Here is a 19,897-nt window from a genome sequence, read left to right on the forward strand (position 1 = left end):
CTACAAGACCTGTCCCAAACGTTGTCAAAGCTATGCTCAGGCGGCAAGGTCCAAGGAATGGCCGGGCGAAGGTTCGACGAAGGCGTCCGCTGTTCGAAAGGAGACCAGCAACCTTCTCCGCAGTGAGGAACTTCAACCTGAGAAGGAAGGGGAGGCGGCTGAAACCAACGACCCAGCACCTACCCAGCGCCCGGAAACCCCTCCCCCACAGACAGAATCAATGGAGGAGGAGGCAGCAGATGGACAAACAGGTCAGTGGCAAGTGGTCCAGAGGAGAACCACAAAGAAAAAACATCCCAAAGCCACCACCCAAATCAGTGGCAAGAGGAGGCTCTCTTCTGAATCAGACTGCAACAACTCCTCTTCACTGGACGGGGAAATGCTGGAACGACAGCCCCTTCAAAAGAGGCGGCAGAACTCCGAGATGGATGATAAAGCATCCCAGCCCCCGGGCACTGGAAGCTGTGATGGGCCCAGCGTGCCCCAACCCCAATGCCCCACACGTAACGACGTGGCCAACGCATCTCAGCTCCAGGACACCGGGAGCAAAGACACGTCTGGCGCACCTGAGCTCCGGGAGACCGGGAGCTGTGATGTTTTCGAGGAGGAACAGATGGAAGCAGCTGAGGACAACCCAATCCTCTCTGCCTACAAGACCCCCCCGATGTCACCCGAGCGGCACAAACCCTGCAGGAAAAATCAGGAGGGGTTTCTGAGCCCAACCAACGTGAAACTGCTTGCGCATACGATGGGTATGCAGGAACATCCCGAAGGGGAAGGACTGGGACTAGCGAGGACAAATGGTATGGGAAGCAACAACTAATTTTTAGTAAAAAATGGGTGTAAGAATTGCTTCCATTAATGTGCGTAGCATTAAATCGACTACGCGATGTGTTTCAACCTTGGATTACCTTGCCAAGGTCAAAGCTGACCTACTGTTTCTGCAGGAGTGTGGAATACCACACCTCAGCACCTACAGGCAGTGGTCGCGATGGTGGTCCCACGGGCCATCGATCTGGTCGGGGGGTAATGACTGCCGTTCCTCCGGCCTGGGTATTCTGCTGCGGGGAGGTAACTTCACCATCTCCGAAGTTAAGGAGGTGGTGGGCGGCCGCCTCCTCGTAGCAGACGTGATGTACAACAACGCTCCGCTCCGGTTGATCAACGTGTACGCCCCGGTACAACGCAGCGAGCGGCTGACCGTCTTCCAGCAGCTCCCACTGCTGCTGGCGACGTCCAGGCCGGTCATCCTAGGCGGTGACTTCAACTGCATCATCGATGCGGCTGGACGATCCGGCAGTGACGACAGCAAACTGGACGCTACGTCCAGATTCCTAGTAGAAACAGTTAAGGATGCCAAACTGCACGACGTCTTCAGCAAACCTGCAGACGGAGCGCAGCGCAGATACACATGGTCAAGATCGGACGGGTCTGCCCGTTCCAGGATTGACTTCCTGTTTGTGTCCCGTGCTGTCACGGTCGGATCCACCGACGTCAAGCCGGTGTTCTTCTCCGACCACTGCCTCTTACTGGCCGACTGTCACTTACAGGACGACCAGCGGGTTGGCAGAGGGACGTGGAAGCTCAATGCGACACTGCTGACCCCAGAGAACGTTGAGGAACTCAAAAGGGATTACAAAGGTTGGAGGACCGTGAAACCCCTCTTTGAGTCTCCAGTTCACTGGTGGGAAGCGATTAAGGAGAACATCAAGAGGTTCTTCATCCACAAAGGTGTTCAGAAGGCGAGAGAGAGACAGAGGGAACTGTCCCGACTCCAGAAAATTATGCAAAATCTACTCCGGTTGCAGTCAATGGGGGTCGAGGTCAAGGAGGACCTCCAAGAGGTGAAGAGCCAGCAGGCCTCGCTCTTTGCCAAGGAGGCCTCCAAGATCATCTTCCGGTCCAGAGTCCGCTCCATCGAGCAGGATGAGACGTGCTCGCGTTACTTCTTCCAAAAGGTACACAGAGAGAGCTCTGTTATCAGCAGCCTGAAGGAAGAAGATGGCTCGGTAACGTCTTCGCAGTCCGACATACTAAGGATCAGCAAATCCTTTTATGCTGGGCTGTATGACGCGAAGCCCACAGACAGCAGAGCCTCCCAGTCCTTCCTGTCATCTATCACAGAGGTCTTAGATGACAGCAGGAGGGAGGGACTGGACAAGCCGCTAACTCTGGACGAGCTGACAAAGGCCGTCGAGTCTTTCGAGGCGAGTAAAACTCCCGGGAGCGACGGCTTACCGGCCGAGTTGTACTCGGCCCTGTGGGACTGGGTCGGCCCGGACCTGCTGGAAGTATACGAGAGTATGCTCCTGGCCGGTAGCATGTCAGAATCCATGAGAAAAGGCATCATCACCCTCATTTACAAGCAGAAGGGGGAGAGGGTAGAAATCAGAAATTGGCGGCCCATCTCACTGCTTAATGTTGATTACAAGATTCTGTCCAAAGTCATAGCCAGTCGAGTCAAGTCTGCTCTGGAGCTGGTGATTCACCCCGATCAGACCTGTACTGTACCCGGCAGGAAGATCTCTGATAGCCTCGCGCTACTCAGGGATACGATCGCCTACGTACGGGACAGGAGGGTGGACACCTGCCTCATCAGCCTGGACCAGGAGAAGGCTTTTGACAGGATATCGCACACCTACATGATGGACGTGCTTTCCAAAATGGGGTTTGGGGAGGGAATCTGCAATTGGATCCAACTGCTCTACACAAACATCAGTAGCGCAGTGTCAATCAACGGGTGGGAATCTGAAAGTTTCCCGATCAAATCTGGAGTCAGACAGGGCTGTCCTCTGTCCCCGGTCTTGTTTGTTTGCTGTATTGAACCCTTTGCTGAGTCTATAAGGAAGGATGCGAGCATAAGAGGGGTGACAATCCCAGGCAGCGGAGGCACTCAGGTCAAAACCTCCCTGTACATGGATGACGTCGCCGTCTTCTGCTCGGATCCGCTGTCCGTGCGCAGACTGATGAGCATCTGCGACCAGTTCGAACTGGCCTCGGGAGCCAAAGTTAACCACGGCAAGAGCGAGGCCATGTTCTTTGGGAACTGGGCTGACCGATCCTTTGTCCCCTTCACCGTCAGGTCAGATTACCTGAAGGTGCTGGGGATATGGTTCGGAAGGGCCGGGGCGTGCACCAAAACATGGGAGGAGCGAGTAGCCAAGGTACGACAAAAGTTGGACATGTGGGGGCAGCGGTCTCTCTCCATTGTGGGTAAGAACCTGGTCATCAGGTGCGAGGCGCTCACGTTGTTGCTCTACGTGGCGCAGGTCTGGCCCATACCCCACTCCTGCGCCGTGGCAGTCACCCGAGCCATTTTCCGCTTCGTCTGGGGATCTAAAATGGACCGGGTCCGGAGGGACACGATGTTCAAATCTCTGGACATGGGCGGAAAAAATGTACCCAACGTGGCCCTCATCCTGATGACCACCTTCGTGTGCGGCTGCATCAAGCTATGTGTAGATCCCCAGTACGCAAACTCCAAGTGTCACTACGTGCTGAGGTTCTATCTGTCCCCGGTGTTGCGAAGGATGGGCCTGGTCACATTGCCGCGGAACGCTCCGTGCAGTTGGGACGTGCCGTACCACCTATCCTTCGTGGAGCAGTTTCTGCGGAAAAACACCCTTGACCACCGGTCCATCAGGCAGTGGTCTGCACGGAATGTCCTCAAGGCCCTACGGGAAAAGGAAACGGTGGATCCCGTCGGATGGTTCCCCGAGCAGACCGTCAAAGTCATTTGGCGGAATGCCTCATCACCAGAACTTTCAAACAAGCACCAAGACGTAGCTTGGCTGGTGGTGAGAAGGGCCCTCCCCGTCAGATCCTTCATGCACACCCGAAGTCTCGCCCCCTCCGCACAGTGCCCCCGCGTTGGCTGTGGTGGGGAAGAGACGGTCGCCCACCTCCTCCTGGAATGTGCCTTTGCAAAGCAGGTGTGGAAAGAGATGCAGTGGTTTTTGTCAAGGTTCATCCCAAGCAGCTCTGTAACACAGGAGTCTGTGCTCTACGGGCTGTTCCCAGGGACGCACACCGAGACAAACATCAACTGCTGCTGGAGGACTATCAATTCGGTGAAAGACGCCCTTTGGTCTGCCCGAAACTTGCTGGTCTTCCAGCGTAAAGAGTTGTCCACCACCGAATGTTGCAGACTGGCACATTCCAAGGTCCAGGACTACGTGCTGAGGGACGCACTAAAGCTTGGGGCAGCCGCAGCAAAGGCTCAATGGGGAAAGACCACAGTGTAAGGTTCCCCCACCAAGCTGGACTGAGGGGCTGGATCCATGGGAAACCCCTCGAACTGTATCGTTAACATTTTCATTTGCTGTAAATGTAAAACTGTAATTGACATGACAATTGAGAAACGGAAGGGTTGGGAAGAAACTCATGACAGTCTTGAAGGAAACTGATCTCCCTTGCAATGTTTGTATTTTTTGGTGCTGTTTGGAAACTGTTTGGCAATGTAATTTTTACAGATTTTTATGAATAAAGTATATTTTGGAAATAAAAAAAAAAAAAAAAAAAATCTGTTCTTATCAGTGCTTATTTGATTGAGAAGAGACCATGATCATTGCCTTTTGATCCTGGGGAAGCTTTGAGTAAAATGGCTATAACCAATTTTCGAGCTTCGGGCCAGGGAGTGCGCAACACCGTTCGGGTGGTCGTGAAGGACAAGGAAGGAGATGCACCGGTCGATCGCACCTTCTTCATCAAGAAAATTCTCTTCGATTGCTGCGGATTTCAAGCGACGGACGTCTTCTGCCTGCAGGATTTCCCCAGCAGTGGATACTTCGACGTGACGTTCCGGAACGTGGCGGGATGCATCAAGTTCCTGAAGGCGTTCAAGGAGAAAGGGGACCGGGCTCCACTGTCGATCCTCACAGCGGAGCCGCTCTTCACGCTTCCGTCACAACGGGACCGGGTGGTGACGATTCACCTCTACAACCCCCATGTTCCGGTGGTGGATGTACTCACCTTTCTCGCCAGGTACGTCGAGGTGGCTGGCAGCAGCACTGATGTCAAGGACCCCTTTGGGATCTGGACCAGCAAGCGGCAGGTCAAGGTGACCTTGAAGGTAGATCCCAGTGGAGCCATCATCCACCCTCCCTCCAGCTTCGCTTTCGGGGGAAGTCGAGGCTTCTTGGTCTACGCTGGGCAGACCAGAGTTTGTCGCACCTGTGGCAAATCTGGTCACATGGCAGCCAACTGCAGCACGGTTGTTTGCAAGAACTGCAAGGAGGAAGGCCATCAGACCAAGGACTGTAAGCAGACTAAGTGTTGCAACTTGTGCGGTGCGGCAGGCCATCTCTACAAGACCTGCCCCAAACGTTGTCTCAGCTATGCTCAGGCGGCAAGGTCCAAGGAATGGCCGGGCGAAGGTTCGACGAAGGCGTCCGCTGTTCGAAAGGAGACCAGCAACCTTCTCCGCAGTGAGGAACTTCAACCTGAGAATGAAGGGGAGGCGGCTGAAACCAACGACCCAGCACCTACCCAGCGCCCGGAAACCCCTCCTCCACAGACAGAATCAATGGAGGAGGAGGCAGCAGATGGACAAACAGGTCAGTGGCAACTGGTCCAGAGGAAAACCACAAAGAAAAAACATCCCAAAGCCACCACCCAAACCAGTGGCAAGAGGAGGCTCTCTTCTGAATCAGACTGCAACAACTCCTCTTCACTGGACGGGGAAATGCTGGAACGACAGCCCCTTCAAAAGAGGCGGCAGAACTCCGAGATGGATGATCAAGCGTCCCAGCCCCCGGGCACTGGAAGTGTGATGGGCCCGGCGTGCCCCAACCCCAATTCCCCACACATAACGACGTGGCCAACGCATCTCAGCTCCGGGACACCGGGAGCAAAGACACGTCTGGCGCACCTGAGCTCCGGGAGACCGGGAGCTGTGATGTTTTCGAGGAGGAACAGATGGAAGCAGCTGAGGACAACCCAATCCTCTCTGCCTACAAGACCCCCCCGATGTCACCCGAGCGGCACAAACCCTGCATGAAAAATCAGGAGGGGTTTCTGAGCCCAACCAACGTGAAACTGCTTGCGCATACGATGGGTATGCAGGAACATCCCGAAGGGGAACGACTGGGACTAGCGAGGACAAATGGTATGGGAAGCAACAACTAATTTTTAGTAAAAAATGGGTGTAAGAATTGCTTCCATTAATGTGCGTAGCATTAAATCGACTACGCGATGTGTTTCAACCTTGGATTACCTTGCCAAGGTCAAAGCTGACCTACTGTTTCTGCAGGAGTGTGGAATACCACACCTCAGCACCTACAGGCAGTGGTCGCGATGGTGGTCCCACGGGCCATCGATCTGGTCGGGGGGTAATGACTGCCGTTCCTCCGGCCTGGGTATTCTGCTGCGGGGAGGTAACTTCACCATCTCCGAAGTTAAGGAGGTGGTGGGCGGCCGCCTCCTCGTAGCAGACGTGATGTACAACAACGCTCCGCTCCGGTTGATCAACGTGTACGCCCCGGTACAACGCAGCGAGCGGCTGACCGTCTTCCAGCAGCTCCCACTGCTGCTGGCGACGTCCAGGCCGGTCATCCTAGGCGGTGACTTCAACTGCATCATCGATGCGGCTGGACGATCCGGCAGTGACGACAGCAAACTGGACGCTACGTCCAGATTCCTCATAGAAACAGTTAAGGATGCCAAACTGCACGACGTCTTCAGCAAACCTGCAGACGGAGCGCAGCGCAGATACACATGGTCAAGATCGGACGGGTCTGCCCGTTCCAGGATTGACTTCCTGTTTGTGTCCCGTGCTGTCACGGTCGGATCCACCGACGTCAAGCCGGTGTTCTTCTCCGACCACTGCCTCTTACTGGCCGACTGTCACTTACAGGACGACCAGCGGGTTGGCAGAGGGACGTGGAAGCTCAATGCGACACTGCTGACCCCAGAGAACGTTGAGGAACTCAAAAGGGATTACAATGGTTGGAGGACCGTGAAACCCCTCTTTGAGTCTCCAGTTCACTGGTGGGAAGCGATTAAGGAGAACATCAAGAGGTTCTTCATCCACAAAGGTGTTCAGAAGGCGAGAGAGAGACAGAGGGAACTGTCCCGACTCCAGAAAATTATGCAAAATCTACTCCGGTTGCAGTCAATGGGGGTCGAGGTCAAGGAGGACCTCCAAGAGGTGAAGAGCCAGCAGGCCTCGCTCTTTGCCAAGGAGGCCTCCAAGATCATCTTCCGGTCCAGAGTCCGCTCCATCGAGCAGGATGAGACGTGCTCGCGTTACTTCTTCCAAAAGGTACACAGAGAGAGCTCTGTTATCAGCAGCCTGAAGGAAGAAGATGGCTCGGTAACGTCTTCGCAGTCCGACATACAAAGGATCAGCAAATCCTTTTATGCTGGGCTGTATGACGCGAAGCCCACAGACAGCAGAGCCTCCCAGTCCTTCCTGTCATCTATCACAGAGGTCTTAGATGACAGCAGGAGGGAGGGACTGGACAAGCCGCTAACTCTGGACGAGCTGACAAAGGCCGTCGAGTCTTTCGAGGCGAGTAAAACTCCCGGGAGCGACGGCTTACCGGTCGAGTTGTACTCGGCCCTGTGGGACTGGGTCGGCCCGGACCTGCTGGAAGTATACGAGAGTATGCTCCTGGCCGGTAGCATGTCAGAATCCATGAGAAAAGGCATCATCACCCTCATTTACAAGCAGAAGGGGGAGAGGGTAGAAATCAGAAATTGGCGGCCCATCTCACTGCTTAATGTTGATTACAAGATTCTGTCCAAAGTCATAGCCAGTCGAGTCAAGTCTGCTCTGGAGCTGGTGATTCACCCCGATCAGACCTGTACTGTACCCGGCAGGAAGATCTCTGATAGCCTCGCGCTACTCAGGGATACGATCGCCTACGTACGGGACAGGAGGGTGGACACCTGCCTCATCAGCCTGGACCAGGAGAAGGCTTTTGACAGGATATCGCACACCTACATGATGGACGTGCTTTCCAATATGGGGTTTGGGGAGGGAATCTGCAATTGGATCCAACTGCTCTACACAAGCATCAGTAGCGCAGTCTCAATCAACGGGTGGGAATCTGAAAGTTTCCCGATCAAATCTGGAGTCAGACAGGGCTGTCCTCTTTCCCCGGTCTTGTTTGTTTGCTGTATTGAACCCTTTGCTGAGTCTATTAGGAAGGATGCGAGCATAAGAGGGGTGACAATCCCAGGCAGCGGAGGCACTCAGGTCAAAACCTCCCTGTACATGGATGACGTCGCCGTCTTCTGCTCGGATCCGCTGTCCGTGCGCAGACTGATGAGCATCTGCGACCAGTTCGAACTGGCCTCGGGAGCCAAAGTTAACCACGGCAAGAGCGAGGCCATGTTCTTTGGGAACTGGGCTGACCGATCCTTTGTCCCCTTCACCGTCAGGTCAGATTACCTGAAGGTGCTGGGGATATGGTTCGGAAGTGCCGGGGCGTGCACCAAAACATGGGAGGAGCGAGTAGCCAAGGTACGACAAAAGTTGGGCATGTGGGGGCAGCGATCTCTCTCCATTGTGGGTAAGAACCTGGTCATCAGGTGCGAGGCGCTCACGTTGTTGCTCTACGTGGCGCAGGTCTGGCCCATACCCCACTCCTGCGCCGTGGCAGTCACCCGAGCCATTTTCCGCTTCGTCTGGGGATCTAAAATGGACCGGGTCCGGAGGGACACGATGTTCAAATCTCTGGACAAGGGCGGGAAAAATGTACCCAACGTGGCCCTCATCCTGATGACCACCTTCGTGTGCGGCTGCATCAAGCTATGTGTAGATCCCCAGTACGCAAACTCCAAGTGTCACTACGTGCTGAGGTTCTATCTGTCCCCGGTGTTGCGAAGGATGGGCCTGGTCACATTGCCGTGGAACGCACCATGTAGTTGGACGGCGCCGTACCACCTATCCTTCGTGGAGCAGTTTCTGCGGGAAAACACCTTTGACCACCGGTCCATCAGGCAGTGGTCTGCACGGAATGTCCTCAAGGCCCTACGGGAAAAGGAAACGGTGGATCCTGTCGGATGGTTCCCCGAGCAGACCGTCAAAGTCATTTGGCGGAATGCCTCATCACCAGAACTTTCAAACAAGCACCAAGACGTAGCTTGGCTGGTGGTGAGAAGGGCCCTCCCCGTCAGATCCTTCATGCACACCCGAAGTCTCGCCCCCTCCGCACAGTGCCCCCGCGTTGGCTGTGGTGGGGAAGAGACGGTCGCCCACCTCCTCCTGGAATGTGCCTTTGCAAAGCAGGTGTGGAAAGAGATGCAGTGGTTTTTGTCAAGGTTCATCCCAAGCAGCTCTGTAACACAGGAGTCTGTGCTCTGCGGGCTGTTCACAGGGACGCACACCGAGACAAACATCAACTGCTGCTGGAGGACTATCAATTCGGTGAAAGACGCCCTTTGGTCTGCCCGAAACTTGCTGGTCTTCCAGCGCAAAGAGTTGTCCACCACCGAATGTTGCAGACTGGCACATTCCAAGGTCCAGGACTACGTGCTGAGGGACGCACTAAAGCTTGGGGCAGCCGCAGCAAAGGCTCAATGGGGAAAGACCACAGTGTAAGGTTCCCCCACCAAGCTGGACTGAGGGGCTGGAACCATGGGAAGCCCCTCGAACTGTATCGTTAATATTCTCAATTGCTGTAAATGTAAAACTGTAATTGACATGACAATTGTGAAACGGAAGGGTTGGGAAGAAACTCATGACATTATTGAAAGAAACTGATCTCTTTTGCAATGTTTGTATTTTTTCGTGCTGTTTGGAAACTGTTTGGCAATGTAATTTTTACAGAGTTTTATGAATAAAGTATATTTTGGAAATAAAAAAAAAAAAAAAATCTGTTCTTATTAGCATGTCAGAATCCATGAGAAAAGGCATCATCACCCTCATTTACAAGCAGAAGGGGAGAGGGTAGAAATCAGAAATTGGCGGCCCATCTCACTGCTTAATGTTGATTCCAAGATTCTGTCCCAAGTCATAGCCAGTCGAGTCAAGTCTGCTCTGGAGCTGGTGATTCACCCCGATCAGACCTGTACTGTACCCGGCAGGAAGATCTCTGATAGCCTCGAGCTACTCAGGGATACGATCGCCTACGTACGGGACAGGAGGGTGGACACCTGCCTCATCAGCCTGGACCAGGAGAAGGCTTTTGACAGGATATCGCACACCTACATGATGGACGTGCTTTCCAAAATGGGGTTTGGGGAGGGAATCTGCAATTGGATCCAACTGCTCTACACAAACATCAGTAGCGCAGTGTCAATCAACGGGTGGGAATCTGAAAGTTTCCCGATCAAATCTGGAGTCAGACAGGGCTGTCCTCTGTCCCCGGTCTTGTTTGTTTGCTGTATTGAACCCTTTGCTGAGTCTATTAGGAAGGATGCGAGCATAAGAGGGGTGACAATCCCAGGCAGCGGAGGCACTCAGGTCAAAACCTCCCTGTACATGGATGACGTCGCCGTCTTCTGCTCGGATCCGCTGTCCGTGCGCAGACTGATGAGCATCTGCGACCAGTTCGAACTGGCCTCGGGAGCCAAAGTTAACCACGGCAAGAGCGAGGCCATGTTCTTTGGGAACTGGGCTGACCGATCCTTTGTCCCCTTCACCGTCAGGTCAGATTACCTGAAGGTGCTGGGGAAATGGTTCGGAAGTGCCGGGGCGTGCACCAAAACATGGGAGGAGCGAGTAGCCAAGGTACGACAAAAGTTGGGCATGTGGGGGCAGCGATCTCTCTCCATTGTGGGTAAGAACCTGGTCATCAGGTGCGAGGCGCTCACGTTGTTGCTCTACGTGGCGCAGGTCTGGCCCATACCCCACTCCTGCGCCGTGGCAGTCACCCGAGCCATTTTCCGCTTCGTCTGGGGATCTAAAATGGACCGGGTCCGGAGGGACACGATGTTCAAATCTCTGGACATGGGCGGGAAAAATGTACCCAACGTGGCCCTCATCCTGATGACCACCTTCGTGTGCGGCTGCATCAAGCTATGTGTAGATCCCCAGTACGCAAACTCCAAGTGTCACTACGTGCTGAGGTTCTATCTGTCCCCGGTGTTGCGAAGGATGGGCCTGGTCACATTGCCGCGGAACGCTCCGTGCAGTTGGGCGGCGCCGTACCACCTATCCTTCGTGGAGCAGTTTCTGCGGAAAAACACCTTTGACCACCGGTCCATCAGGCAGTGGTCTGCACGGAATGTCCTCAAGGCCCTACGGGAAAAGGAAACGGTGGATCCTGTCGGATGGTTCCCCGAGCAGACCGTCAAAGTCATTTGGCGGAATGCCTCATCACCAGAACTTTCAAACAAGCACCAAGACGTAGCTTGGCTGGTGGTGAGAAGGGCCCTCCCCGTCAGATCCTTCATGCACACCCGAAGTCTCGCCCCCTCCGCACAGTGCCCCCGCGTTGGCTGTGGTGGGGAAGAGACGGTCGCCCACCTCCTCCTGGAATGTGCCTTTGCAAAGCAGGTGTGGAAAGAGATGCAGTGGTTTTTGTCAAGGTTCATCCCAAGCAGCTCTGGAACACAGGAGTCTGTGCTCTACGGGCTGTTCCCAGGGACACACACCGAGACAAACATCAACTGCTGCTGGAGGGCTATCAATTCGGTGAAAGACGCCCTTTGGTCTGCCCGAAACTTGCTGGTCTTCCAGCGCAAAGAGTTGTCCACCACCGAATGTTGCAGACTGGCACATTCCAAGGTCCAGGACTACGTGCTGAGGGACGCACTAAAGCTTGGGGCAGCCGCAGCAAAGGCTCAATGGGGAAAGACCACAGTGTAAGGTTCCCCCACCAAGCTGGACTGAGGGGCTGGAACCATGGGAAGCCCCTCGAACTGTATCGTTAATATTCTCAATTGCTGTAAATGTAAAACTGTAATTGACATGACAATTGTGAAACGGAAGGGTTGGGAAGAAACTCATGACATTATTGAAAGAAACTGATCTCTTTTGCAATGTTTGTATTTTTTCGTGCTGTTTGGAAACTGGTTGGCAATGTAATTTTTACAGATTTTTATGAATAAAGTATATTTTGGAAATAAAAAAAAAAAAAAAATCTGTTCTTATTAGTTTAATATCTGATACGTCCCCTATCTGGGGACCAAATATTAAATTGATTTTTGGGATAGGGAGATGGAACAGGGGCTTGCACCGTCCACTCCATGCATCCACCTGGTATTGCAGTGTTTCCAGGAGCGGTGCAGCTTCCCCCCTCCATGGGGGCGAGACCCCTGCTGAAAAATAGAATTCGCAATAGTGACGGCGCTGCTGCTCGGCTGACTTTGCTGCAGTTTTCCGTGGGCGCTACGCTGCCCCCTGTTTGATTGCCCCGCAGTTGCAGGCCGCCCTTTGCTGCCCAGCGCGCGCGCGTGTCTTTTTTCCTGCGCAATGCCTCGCGCAGAAGCGCAAGGAATGGCTGCGCGTGGCATGCACGCGTGCTTTCCTTTCTGCTTGCAAGGCCCGGCAACAAAAGGAGCTCTGGCTCAAAGACCGCCCGCCGTCGCCTCTTTCGCCCTAGGCTCGCCCACCCGGCGGCTACTTTGACATAGAGGCCGCACGCCGGGCCTGACGCGCGCAGCAAACGCAGTTTTACGGCCATCGCTTCTCGGCCTTTTGGCTAAGATCAAGTGTATCTGTTCTTATTAGCATGTCAGAATCCATGAGAAAAGGCATCATCACCCTCATTTACAAGCAGAAGGGGGAGAGGGTAGAAATCAGAAATTGGCGGCCCATTTCACTGCTTAATGTTGATTACAAAATTCTGTCCAAAGTCATAGCCAGTCGAGTCAAGTCTGCTCTGGAGCTGGTGATTCACCCCGATCAGACCTGTACTGTACCCGGCAGGAAGATTTCTGATAGCCTCGCGCTACTCAGGGATACGATCGCCTACGTACGGGACAGGAGGGTGGACACCTGCCTCATCAGCCTGGACCAGGAGAAGGCTTTTGACAGGATATCGCACACCTACATGATGGACGTGCTTTCCAAAATGGGGTTTGGGGAGGGAATCTGCAATTGGATCCAACTGCTCGACACAAACATCAGTAGCGCAGTCTCAATCAACGGGTGGGAATCGGAAAGTTTCCCGATCAAATCTGGAGTCAGACAGGGCTGCCCTCTGTCCCCGGTCTTGTTTGTTTGCTGTATTGAACCCTTTGCTGAGTCTATTAGGAAGGATGCGAGCATAAGAGGGGTGACAATCCCAGGCAGCGGAGGCACTCAGGTCAAAACCTCCCTGTACATGGATGACGTCGCCGTCTTCTGCTCGGATCCGCTGTCCGTGCGCAGACTGATGAGCATCTGCGACCAGTTCGAACTGGCCTCGGGAGCCAAAGTTAACCACGGCAAGAGCGAGGCCATGTTCTTTGGGAACTGGGCTGACCGATCCTTTGTCCCCTTCACCGTCAGGTCAGATTACCTGAAGGTGCTGGGGACATGGTTCGGAAGTGCCGGGGCGTGCACCAAAACCTGGGAGGAGCGAGTAGCCAAGGTACGACAAAAGTTGGGCATGTGGGGGCAGCGATCTCTCTCCATTGTGGGTAAGAACCTGGTCATCAGGTGCGAGGCGCTCACGTTGTTGCTCTACGTGGCGCAGGTCTGGCCCATACCCCACTCCTGCGCCGTGGCAGTCACCCGAGCCATTTTCCGCTTCGTCTGGGGATCTAAAATGGACCGGGTCCGGAGGGACACGATGTTCAAATCTCTGGACAAGGGCGGGAAAAATGTACCCAACGTGGCCCTCATCCTGATGACCACCTTCGTGTGCGGCTGCATCAAGCTATGTGTAGATCCCCAGTACGCAAACTCCAAGTGTCACTACGTGCTGAGGTTCTATCTGTCCCCGGTGTTGCGAAGGATGGGCCTGGTCACATTGCCGCGGAACGCACCATGCAGTTGGGCGGAGCCGTACCACCTATCCTTCGTGGAGCAGTTTCTGCGGGAAAACACCTTTGACCACCGGTCCATCAGGCAGTGGTCTGCACGTAATGTCCTCAAGGCCCTACGGGAAAAGGAAACGGTGGATCCTGTCGGATGGTTCCCCGAGCAGACCGTCAAAGTCATTTGGCGGAATGCCTCATCACCAGAACTTTCAAACAAGCACCAAGACGTAGCTTGGCTGGTGGTGAGAAGGGCCCTCCCCGTCAGATCCTTCATGCACACCCGAAGTCTCGCCCCCTCCGCACAGTGCCCCCGCGTTGGCTGTGGTGGGGAAGAGACGGTCGCCCACCTCCTCCTGGAATGTGCCTTTGCAAAGCAGGTGTGGAAAGAGATGCAGTGGTTTTTGTCAAGGTTCATCCCAAGCAGCTCTGTAACACAGGAGTCTGTGCTCTGCGGGCTGTTCACAGGGACGCACACCGAGACAAACATCAACTGCTGCTGGAGGACTATCAATTCGGTGAAAGACGCCCTTTGGTCTGCCCGAAACTTGCTGGTCTTCCAGCGCAAAGAGTTGTCCACCACCGAATGTTGCAGACTGGCACATTCCAAGGTCCAGGACTACGTGCTGAGGGACGCACTAAAGCTTGGGGCAGCCGCAGCAAAGGCTCAATGGGGAAAGACCACAGTGTAAGGTTCCCCCACCAAGCTGGACTGAGGGGCTGGAACCATGGGAAGCCCCTCGAACTGTATCGTTAATATTCTCAATTGCTGTAAATGTAAAACTGTAATTGACATGACAATTGTGAAACGGAAGGGTTGGGAAGAAACTCATGACATTATTGAAAGAAACTGATCTCTTTTGCAATGTTTGTATTTTTTCGTGCTGTTTGGAAACTGTTTGGCAATGTAATTTTTACAGAGTTTTATGAATAAAGTATATTTTGGAAATAAAAAAAAAAGTAGTATCTGTTCTTATCAGTTTAATATCTGATACGTCCCCTATCTGGGGACCAAATATTAAATTGATTTTTGGGACAGGGAGATGGAGCAGGGGCTTGCCCCGTCCACTCCATGCATCCACCTGGTATTGCAGTGTTTCCAGGAGCGGTGCAGCTTCCCCCCTCCATGGGGGCGAGACCCCTGCTCAAAAATAGAATTCGCAATAGTGACGGCGCTGCTGCTCGGCTGACTTTGCTGCAGTTTTCCGTGGGCGCTACGCTGCCCCCTGTTGGATTGCCCCGCAGTTGCAGGCCGCCCTTTGCTGCCCAGCGCGCGCGTGTCTTTTTTCCTGCGCAATGCCTCGCGCAGAAGCGCAAGGAATGGCTGCGCGTGGCATGCACGCGTGCTTTCCTTTCTGCTTGCAAGGCCCGGCAACAAAAGGAGCTCTGGCTCAAAGACCGCCCGCCATCGCCTCTTTCGCCCTAGGCTCGCCCACCCGGCGGCTACTTTGACGTAGAGGCCGCACGCCGGGCCTGACGCGCGCAGCAAACGCAGATTTACAGCCATCGCTTCTCGGCCTTTTGGCTAAGATCAAGTGTAGTAACTGTTGCCCGAAACTTTTCAACCTTGGATTACCTTGCCAAGGTCAAAGCTGACCTACTGTTTCTGCAGGAGTGTGGAATACCACACCTCAGCACCTACAGTCAGTGGTCGCGATGGTGGTCCCACGGGCCATCGATCTGGTCGGGGGGTAATGACTGCCGTTCCTCCGGCCTGGGTATTCTGCTGCGGGGAGGTAACTTCACCATCTCCGAAGTTAAGGAGGTGGTGGGCGGCCGCCTCCTCGTAGCAGACGTGATGTACAACAACGCTCCGCTCCGGTTGATCAACGTGTACGCCCCGGTACAACGCAGCGAGCGGCTGACCGTCTTCCAGCAGCTCCCACTGCTGCTGGCGACGTCCAGGCCGGTCATCCTAGGCGGTGACTTCAACTGCATCATCGATGCGGCTGGACGATCCGGCAGTGACGACAGCAAACTGGACGCTACGTCCAGATTCCTAGTAGAAACAGTTAAGGATGCCAAACTGCACGACGTCTTCAGCAAACCTGCAGACGGAGCGCAGCGCAGATACACATGGTCAAGATCGGACGGGTCTGCCCGTTCCAGGATTGACTTCCTGTTTGTGTCCCGTGCTGTCACGGTCGGATCCACCGACGTCAAGCCGGTGTTCTTCTCCGACCACTGCCTCTTACTGGCCGACTGTCACTTACAGGACGACCAGCGGGTTGGCAGAGGGACGTAGAAGCTCAATGCGACACTGCTGACCCCAGAGAACGTTGAGGAACTCAAAAGGGATTACAAAGGTTGGAGGACCGTGAAACCCCTCTTTGAGTCTCCAGTTCACTGGTGGGAAGCGATAAAGGAGAACATCAAGAGGTTCTTCATCCACAAAGGTGTTCAGAAGGCGAGAGAGAGACAGAGGGAACTGTCCCGACTCCAGAAAATTATGCAAAATCTACTCCGGTTGCAGTCAATGGGGGTCGAGGTCAAGGAGGACCTCCAAGAGGTGAAGAGCCAGCAGGCCTCGCTCTTTGCCAAGGAGGCCTCCAAGATCATCTTCCGGTCCAGAGTCCGCTCCATCGAGCAGGATGAGACGTGCTCGCATTACTTCTTCCAAAAGGTACACAGAGAGAGCTCTGTTATCAGCAGCCTGAAGGAAGAAGATGGCTCGGTAACGTCTTCGCAGTCCGACATACTAAGGATCAGCAAATCCTTTTATGCTGGGCTGTATGACGCGAAGCCCACAGACAGCAGAGCCTCCCAGTCCTTCCTGTCATCTATCACAGAGGTCCTAGATGACAGCAGGAGGGAGAGACTGGACAAGCCGCTAATTCTGGACGAGCTGACAAAGGCCGTCGAGTCTTTCGAGACGAGTAAAACTCCCGGGAGCGACGGCTTACCGGTCGAGTTGTACTCGTCCCTGTGGGACTGGGTCGGCCCGGACCTGCTGGAAGTATACGAGAGTATGCTCCTGGCCGGCAGCATGTCAGAATCCATGAGAAGAGGCATCATCACCCTCATTTACAAGCAGAAGGGGGAGAGGGCAGAAATCAGAAATTGGCGGCCCATCTCACTGCTTAATGTTGATTACAAGATTCTGTCCAAAGTCATAGCCAGTCGAGTCAAGTCTGCTCTGGAGTTGGTGATTCACCCCGATCAGACCTGTACTGTACCCGGCAGGAAGATCTCTGATAGTCTCGCGCTACTCAGGGATACGATCGCCTACGTACGGGACAGGAGGGTGGACACCTGCCTCATCAGTCTGGACCAGGAGAAGGCTTTTGACAGGATATCGCACACCTACATGATGGACGTGCTTTCCAAAATGGGGTTTGGGGAGGAAATCTGCAATTGGATCCAACTGCTCTACACAAACATCAGTAGCGCAGTGTCAATCAACGGGTGGGAATCTGAAAGTTTCCCGATCAAATCTGGAGTCAGACAGGGCTGTCCTCTGTCCCCGGTCTTGTTTGTTTGCTGTATTGAACCCTTTGCTGAGTCTATTAGGAAGGATGCGAGCATAAGAGGGGTGACAATCCCAGGCAGCGGAGGCACTCAGGTCAAAACCTCCCTGTACATGGATGACGTCGCCGTCTTCTGCTCGGATCCGCTGTCCGTGCGCAGACTGATGAGCATCTGCGACCAGTTCGAACTGGCCTCGGGAGCCAAAGTTAACCACGGCAAGAGCGAGGCCATGTTCTTTGGGAACTGGGCTGACCGATCCTTTGTCCCCTTCACCGTCAGGTCAGATTACCTGAAGGTGCTGGGGAAATGGTTCGGAAGTGCCGGGGCGTGCACCAAAACATGGGAGGAGCGAGTAGCCAAGGTACGACAAAAGTTGGGCATGTGGGGGCAGCGATCTCTCTCCATTGTGGGTAAGAACCTGGTCATCAGGTGCGAGGCGCTCACGTTGTTGCTCTACGTGGCGCAGGTCTGGCCCATACCCCACTCCTGCGCCGTGGCAGTCACCCGAGCCATTTTCCGCTTCGTCTGGGGATCTAAAATGGACCGGGTCCGGAGGGACACGATGTTCAAATCTCTGGACATGGGCGGGAAAAATGTACCCAACGTGGCCCTCATCCTGATGACCACCTTCGTGTGCGGCTGCATCAAGCTATGTGTAGATCCCCAGTACGCAAACTCCAAGTGTCACTACGTGCTGAGGTTCTATCTGTCCCCGGTGTTGCGAAGGATGGGCCTGGTCACATTGCCGCGGAACGCACCATGCAGTTGGGCGGCGCCGTACCACCTATCCTTCGTGGAGCAGTTTCTGCGGAAAAACACCTTTGACCACCGGTCCATCAGGCAGTGGTCTGCACGGAATGTCCTCAAGGCCCTACGGGAAAAGGAAACGGTGGATCCTGTCGGATGGTTCCCCTAGCAGACCGTCAAAGTCATTTGGCGGAATGCCTCATCACCAGAACTTTCAAACAAGCACCAAGACGTAGCTTGGCTGGTGGTGAGAAGGGCCCTCCCCGTCAGATCCTTCATGCACACCCGAAGTCTCGCCCCCTCCGCACAGTGCCCCCGCGTTGGCTGTGGTGGGGTAGAGACGGTCGCCCACCTCCTCCTGGAATGTGCCTTTGCAAAGCAGGTGTGGAAAGAGATGCAGTGGTTTTTGTCAAGGTTCATCCCAAGCAGCTCTGTAACACAGGAGTCTGTGCTCTACGGGCTGTTCCCAGGGACGCACACCGAGACAAACATCAACTGCTGCTGGAGGACTATCAATTTGGTGAAAGACGCCCTTTAGTCTGCCCGAAACTTGCTAGTCTTCCAGCGCAAAGAGTTGTCCACCAGCGAATGTTGCAGACTGGCACATTCCAAGGTCCAGGACTACGTGCTGAGGGACGCACTAAAGCTTGGGGCAGCCGCAGCAAAGGCTCAATGGGGAAAGACCACAGTGTAAGGTTCCCCCACCAAGCTGGACTGAGGGGCTGGAACCATGGGAAACCCCTCGAACTGTATCGTTAATATTCTCAATTGCTGTAAATGTAAAACTGTAATTGACATGACAATTGTGAAACGGAAGGGTTGGGAAGAAACTCATGACATTATTGAAAGAAACTGATCTCCCTTGCAATGTTTGTATTTTTTCGTGCTGTTTGGAAACTGTTTGTCAATGTAATTTTTACAGATTTTTATGAATAAAGTATATTTTGGAAATATAAAAAAAAAACTGTTGCCCGAAACTTGCTGGTCTTCCAGCGCAAAGAGTTGTCCACCACCGAATGTTGCAGACTGGCACATTCCAAGGTCCAGGACTACGTGCTGAGGGACGCACTAAAGCTTGGGGCAGCCGCAGCAAAGGCTCAATGGGGAAAGACCACAGTGTTAGGTTCCCCCACCAAGCTGGACTGAGGGGCTGGATCAATGGGAAACCCCTCCAACTGTATTGTTAATATTCTCAATTGCTGTAAATGTAAAACTGTAATTGACATGACAATTGTGAAACGGAAGGGTTGGGAAGAAACTCATGACAGTATTGAAGGAAACTGATCTCCCTTGCAATGTTTGTATTTTTTGGTGCTGTTTGGAAACTGTTTGGCAATGTAATTTTTACAGATTTTTATGAATAAAGTATATTTTGGAAATAAAAAAAAAAAATCTGTTCTTCTCAGTGCTTATTTGATTGAGAAGAGACCATGATCATTGCCTTTTGATCCTGGGGAAGCTTTGAGTAAAATGGCTATAACCAATTTTCGAGCTTCGGGCCAGGGAGTGCGCAACACCGTTCGAGTGGTCGTGAAGGACAAGGAAGGAGATGCACCGGTCGATCGCACCTTCTTCATCAAGAAAATTCTCTTCGATTGCTGCGGATTTCAAGCGACGGACGTCTTCTGCCTGCAGGATTTCCCCAGCAGTGGATACTTCGACGTGACGTTCCGGAACGTGGCGGGATGCATCAAGTTCCTGAAGGCGTTCAAGGAGAAAGGGGACCGGGCGCCACTGTCGATCCTCACAGCGGAGCCGCTCTTCACGCTTCCGTCACAACGGGACCGGGTGGTGACGATTCACCTCTACAACCCCCATGTTCCGGTGG

The 19,897-nt window shown here is 53.8% G+C and overlaps 2 non-coding genes and 2 pseudogenes across 2 annotated transcripts; all 4 read left to right on the forward strand.

Annotated features, from left to right (window-relative positions):
* The first annotated feature begins 12,003 nt into the window (after nucleotides 1-12,003).
* Nucleotides 12,004-12,185, forward strand: LOC137354447 (U2 spliceosomal RNA). Its single transcript, XR_010970442.1, has one exon. It is a non-coding gene; the product is annotated as a U2 spliceosomal RNA (small nuclear RNA).
* A 388-nt stretch (nucleotides 12,186-12,573) lies between these two features.
* LOC137354845 (U2 spliceosomal RNA) lies at nucleotides 12,574-12,660 on the forward strand (annotated as a pseudogene).
* A 2,131-nt stretch (nucleotides 12,661-14,791) lies between these two features.
* LOC137354141 (U2 spliceosomal RNA) lies at nucleotides 14,792-14,973 on the forward strand. The gene has a single exon (XR_010970289.1). It is a non-coding gene; the product is annotated as a U2 spliceosomal RNA (small nuclear RNA).
* Nucleotides 14,974-15,359: 386 nt separating this feature from the next.
* LOC137354824 (U2 spliceosomal RNA) lies at nucleotides 15,360-15,456 on the forward strand (annotated as a pseudogene).
* The last annotated feature ends 4,441 nt before the right edge of the window (nucleotides 15,457-19,897 follow it).

This window comes from Heterodontus francisci, chromosome 41 (assembly GCF_036365525.1).
Source record: "Heterodontus francisci isolate sHetFra1 chromosome 41, sHetFra1.hap1, whole genome shotgun sequence".
Classification (NCBI taxonomy): domain Eukaryota; kingdom Metazoa; phylum Chordata; class Chondrichthyes; order Heterodontiformes; family Heterodontidae; genus Heterodontus; species Heterodontus francisci.